The sequence below is a fragment of the Aplidium turbinatum genome, chromosome 11 (assembly GCF_918807975.1).
Source record: "Aplidium turbinatum chromosome 11, kaAplTurb1.1, whole genome shotgun sequence".
In the NCBI taxonomy this organism is placed as follows: Eukaryota; Metazoa; Chordata; class Ascidiacea; order Aplousobranchia; family Polyclinidae; genus Aplidium; species Aplidium turbinatum.
Genome location: NC_137482.1, coordinates 8,999,588 through 9,005,770, shown reverse-complemented (window position 1 = coordinate 9,005,770; position 6,183 = coordinate 8,999,588).

Here is a 6,183-nt window from a genome sequence, read left to right as displayed (position 1 = left end):
TACTTGGCGAACAATCAACAATCTATTAGGTAAATCCCAGTCTAAGACTAACCATGGCATCAAAATAAATGATAGTACAGTCACTGACAGATTAACTATTGCAAATCACTTCAATGATCACTTTTCCTGTGTTGCCCATTCCCTTACAAAAAAAATTCCCAAATCAAATACAATATTTTCAACATATCTTGATTCTCCATGCTCTGAGACAATTTATATTTATCAAACTACTTTAAATGAAATAAGCAATATTATTCATGCAATGCCAGCAAAAACTAGCAGTGGCATCGATGAAATACCATCCATAGTTGTAAAGTCAACCCCAAACAACATACTGCATGCTTTAACTCATATATTTAACTTATCTTTAACGAGTGGAAAATTCATAAATTCATTTAAGTTGGGGAAGGTGATACCTATCTTTAAAAAGGGTAGCTGCAAAGATTCAAACAACTACAGACCAGTCAGCCTACTACCTGTTTTTTCAAAGATATTAGAAAGACTCATGTACAACAGATTATACTCGTTTTTAATTAGACATAAATTTTTCTATAACAATCAATTTGGTTTCAGAAAAAATCATTCCACAAGCCATGCTGCTTCAATGCTAATAGATAGTATCACTAGTATACTCAATGACAACCACCCTGCATTAGGAATCTTTCTTGATTTATCTAAAGCATTTGACACCATTGACCATAAAATATTGCTAGCTAAATTATATCATTTCGGAATAAGAGGCGTGGCCTATGATTGGTTCATGAGTTACCTGAGTAATAGAAAACAAAGAGTGGTCTTCAATGGCACACTATCTTCTAATGTTAACAACATATCTTTGGGTGTCCCACAAGGGTCTATCTTAGGCCCTCTTCTATTCCTGATTTATGTAAATGACTTTCCTAACTGCCTTCAACACGGAACTGCAATTATGTTTGCAGATGACACCACCATTATATATAAAAATAAAACCGTTTCTACGGTATATGATACGGCAAATCAAGAACTTGTATGCATAGATCAATGGCTATCAACAAATCGATTGTCTCTAAATGTCACCAAAACCAAACATATATTATTTTCAAGTCAAGGAAGCAAGACACTATCATACCACCCACCCTTGAATATTCGAAAAAGCAACATAGAACAAGTTGCCTCAATAAAGTTTCTGGGAATAATTGTAAACGAGCATTTGTCATGGAAATCTCATATGGAAATCTTGCTTCAAAAAATAAGATCAACACTCTGCGTGACAAAAAAAAATTAAGCCTTTCCTAAACAAACAAGCACTTCTCTCCATTTACCATTCTCTAGTTGAGAGTCAGATATTATATTGCATCTCAACGTGGTGTCATGAAAACAAAACTATATTGCAAAAGCTACAACGTACATGCAATAACTTTCTTCGTACTGTATTTGACATTGACCGCAGAGAAAGCATAAAAGGTGTAATGGAACTCAATAATTTAAAATCAATTAACCACATGAAAACTACAGAGATTGCAACTTTTATGTTTAAATATTCAAAAAAGCTGCTTCCCACAACATTCAATGATATACTTATGTGTAAACAATCAAGTAGCCTAACAACAAGAAGTAATTCTCCTTATATTCCGATATATTGCCGAATTAACACTTGCAAACAATCAATACGGTACATGGGGCCAATAGTTTGGAACAAGCTTCCCCCTACTATAAGAAATGAATGTAAAACTGTAAAAGGCTTTAAATCAAAAATAAACAAGCTAAATCTTCCTTGAAATAATCCCATCTAAGTATTACATCATGCACCAAACATACTAATATATAAAAGATATATAAAAATATATATATATATAGATATATATAAATATATTTTTGATTTAAAAGATATATATATATACATATATATATTTTTTTTTTGCCCAGCAATGATAAGCCAATGTGTGTAGATTTATTAGCAAAATAGTAAGATTGTAAGTACTCCTACTGGCCTTCTGGTTCTTGTGTTTTTTTGTCCACAGAAGTTCTACAGAGTCTGCAGAAGTTTTTCCATCCTTTTTGACCAATCTCCATCTTTCGGTGAAGCGGTGGCCAGTTGTTTTATTTCAATATCTTGGACTGGATCGTCATGCTATTGTCTGATTGTTTATCTATTTTTTTTTTTTTTTTTTTAACGTAATATGCCAAATTGGATATTTTTTGTCACTTTAATATGGTTTAACGTGTAAAACATACGGTAACCCAAATTTATCATATTACTGGGACATACCACTACTACATCCCAGCTGGCGATGCCTGTCATTTTTGCATTAATACAACGTTAGCTAACGTTGGATCGGTGTGGAAGTGGCGAGTTTAGCTGACTGGGGTCTAAAATTATCGCTTTATCAACGCAACTTTTATCAAAGCACGCTTGATATCTTTAAGACATAACTTCCCTGGGTATAATTGAATTTCCGCAAGATGATGATGTTGTTTTTTGCTAGTTTGTTTTTTTGTCATTGTTTCATGTCGTCAAGTTATAGCCTATCTATTTTGTGAGTCGTGCAAGGCCTGGTGCGTTGCGCTTGAAATGGCTTTGCCCGTGGTAGGATTTCTTTGTGGGGTTTTCTTTGCCTGCCTTGCTCTTTGCTATGAGCTAAACGCATCAAGACGTGTTCCCCTTACGACCATCAGCACTCTTGATAACGCACCATGGCCGATCTTCATAGCAACTGTCCATACAAATCTTCAATATATCAGCTAAAGCTAAAGCTAAAGTTATGTAGGCTAATAAAGTTATAGCCTATAGGCTATATGTTTATTTGTTTTGTAACATTTTTTATTTTTTTAATTTTCCCTTTATATCTTAAATTTTTCTGAAGGTGTTGCGACCGTGCCAAATTTTTTTCAACTCAATAACTTACTTCGATCACAAGCACGTTTTAACGTTCGCGTTTTGTCGCTTCTACCTTTTTCTTGACCTTTGCTATGTTGATGTGTATTGTGTTGATATGATGGTCAGAAATAAAAAAACAACTGAACTGAACTGAACTGAACTGAACTGAAAAACACAATCGTTATCGTTTTTATAGAACCCTGCCTACACCAGCCCTAGAGCTGAACACGTTAGAGAATAACCATTCCCCCAGAAGTTATTAAAGTCATGTTCAAAATAATCAAAGTCTGCCTCAGTTGTGGAACAAGTTTAGATCTTCTAGTATAAAACGTTTACGTGTTGCTTACAATGATTCTTTTAGAATATTGCACAACTTGCCTCGTTATGTCAGTGCCCGTGAATATCAAGTAATGTATAATATAACAACGTTTGATGCTTTATTGAGAAAAAACATGTTTTCGTTTATCAACCGTTGCATTCACTCCTCCAATCGCTTTATATCAGACCTGATGTCATCTGATTGTTTTTATCGCTCTGAATACTTTCAATTCTTCCAACGCTCATTGTATATAAATTTGTAACAGTAGATAGCCCATTTAGTGAGCTTTTAAACCGACGGCATCCATCCATCTCTCTGTGATCTTTGTGCATTTTCAGTTTGTGTATTATTTCGTTGTTTTTGTTTTGGATATGGACAACTTTGTTTGACGCAAATAAATAATAATAATAATAATAATACGAGTCTCACCAGCTGATCAGTCAGCAGAGCAACTTTTACGTCACACATTTGAATAGACTATTGTAACAAAGATGAGGGTGAAAACAAGGTGTTGTTAGTGAAGTTTTAAAGTTTGATTGAAAAATTTCTTTATCCTCGGACTAGGAAAGCTTCTACGAGACCTTAAACTTGGCAGTTTTGCATACTTATTTTATAGAACCTTAAACCACTGACGCAGGTCCGGTCGCCGAGATTGACTGACAGACTGAGTAAAGTTTCCCCTTATTGTTGAAGACTGTCTGACTCTGTGATAGAGTTGAGCGTGGAGTCGGAGTGGAACCGGAGTAGGCTATGCTCGATTTTCAGAAAATGGAGTGGATTCGGACTTTGATGTTTCACAAAAGTTTCGGAGTGAAGTAGATTTGAATTTTGACTCTGCAACTTTGCTTTATATCAAATAAGTCACCCGCGCATAATTCTGCTTGTAAAAAAAAGATTGTCTCTCTCCACAATTTTTGACTTAAAAAAATTACATCCTACTAAAGTTGACTCAGATTTTTGCACCCTTGAGCTATTTCGAATTAGCATATAGGCCTTTGCATTCGCTAGTAGGTATTATCACGTTAAGTTGTAAACTATCAGACCACAGCCTATCACGTTATAAGTTGTTAACTCAGAATTGATTTTGGAGTGGAGTGGATTCGGAGTATGGATGAAGTTTTTGGAGTCGGATTAGAGTGAAGTCTGGTTTTATAGAGTAGGAGTGGTGTCGGAATTTCAAAAATCACACTCCGCTCAACACTGTTCTGTGAATCATTTCATCCAAAAGGGGCCGCTTAATGGAGAGGAGTCCTTGAAATAAGTTGCTTAAGTGCACATCCCGAGAGTCGAACCAGCGCCGCTTGAGCTTGAAGTTTGTTTGTTCATGAAGACAGACGTTTAACCAACAGCTATCCGGGCAAAATATCGATAAAATAACGCACTTATCAGCCATGAGAACAGCACCTGCACCAAAAGCATAGATCCAGCCAGTGATGTACGCGCATACAAAAAATATTGACGCCGTCAGCGTAAACGCAAACGTTCGAAAAACCATACGCCGTATGCGTCAACGTAATTTGTAAAAAAGGTTGGCGGCGTCAGCGCATACACTAGCGTAAACTTATTTTGTTTGCTAGGTGCCAAACATTCACACGGTATAAACCACTCGAAACAAACAAGTTTTATTTTGAATTTCCACGAAGATACACAAGCATCTGAAAGTGTTCATCTGACGTTTTGCTGTGTTTTGGTTCCAATATGTCTTTGCCCATTAAAAACATGCTTTCAACTGCAGCGCTGGAAGGTATTGGCGTGTTTTAGCGAAAAAAAAATACATTAAAAGGTAGGCTATGCGTTGACACTGTATGCGCTAAAAATCCGCGAAAACTTTACGGCGTAGCCTCAAGCGCAAACTATCCAAAAAAATGTGGCCGCAAGGGTTAGCGTAAACAAAAAGTCTACGCCGCATGTATGCGGCGTAGAATTTGCGGCGTATACGTACATCTCTGAATCCAGCCAACCAAATCAGTTAGCCTACGATAGTCTACTTACTCTCTGGTAGCTAGGCTACTGAAATTTGATAGCCTAATCATAAAACTCTAAGCAACAATCTGTTTTAACTTATGAGATAAAGAAACTGAACCAAAGCCAATATGAAAAGCAGGGCATGGAAAGCTTTCTTTATTCTTGTCGAAGTAGGCTATCAAAGATGCAAAATAAATTAAAGTGTTGATGGGCATTGTATGTTGCATGAATGACCGGTAACACATGGGCGGAAATAACAACAGAGTGGACACAAGAAATGCAAGAAGAACGAGACAGAAAAGGACTGCAGGCCTGACATTGAAGAAAATATCGGTACGGTAGCATACTAGGCCTATACCAATCACATGAGCTGGCGTAGCCTACAGTGAATGATTAGGCTAAATAAGCTTAGAAAAGATAGCCTACGTTAGGGATGGTAAAAGTAGGTAAGGGATTGCCCACTCAAAAAGATGGACAACTGGGGGGTTAAAGTGTTTAGACAAAATTTGGTGCAACTACAGCATTGAGGTCTACCGCGATATGTCGAATATCCAGGTGCAACGTATGTGATCTGGCTGCGTGTGCACAAAGTGTGTATTGCCAAAATAAATGCATGAAAATATGTGATACCATGCTTATGTAATGCTATACTAGTCATAATAATGCAGCAATAGATTTCACGCTCAGTGGTATCAGTAGTTAACCTCACACTGCTGTAGCAAGGTTCTTTCTATGTTCTAGCATCCTAAACCGCGCAAAATATAGCATTTTATTTGTTAAAAATTAGTTTACGCAAAAGCACACAAAACTTTTTGCAGTTCTGCCAATTTTTAAATTTTGCAGTGACCCTCCAGCTGTCCATATCGCAAGAAAAATCAATAAAGCGAGTCGTCCCGTTATTCCACTGTCCCTAGCCTACGTAAGCTAGGCGCCTAGGCTATGTGTGGGTTATTCTGCCATCAGTTGCATGACCGGTTGATCATAATGGTCATAATCGAGAGAATAAAACATTTTGGAGTAGCGAATTTTATCTTTGCAAATA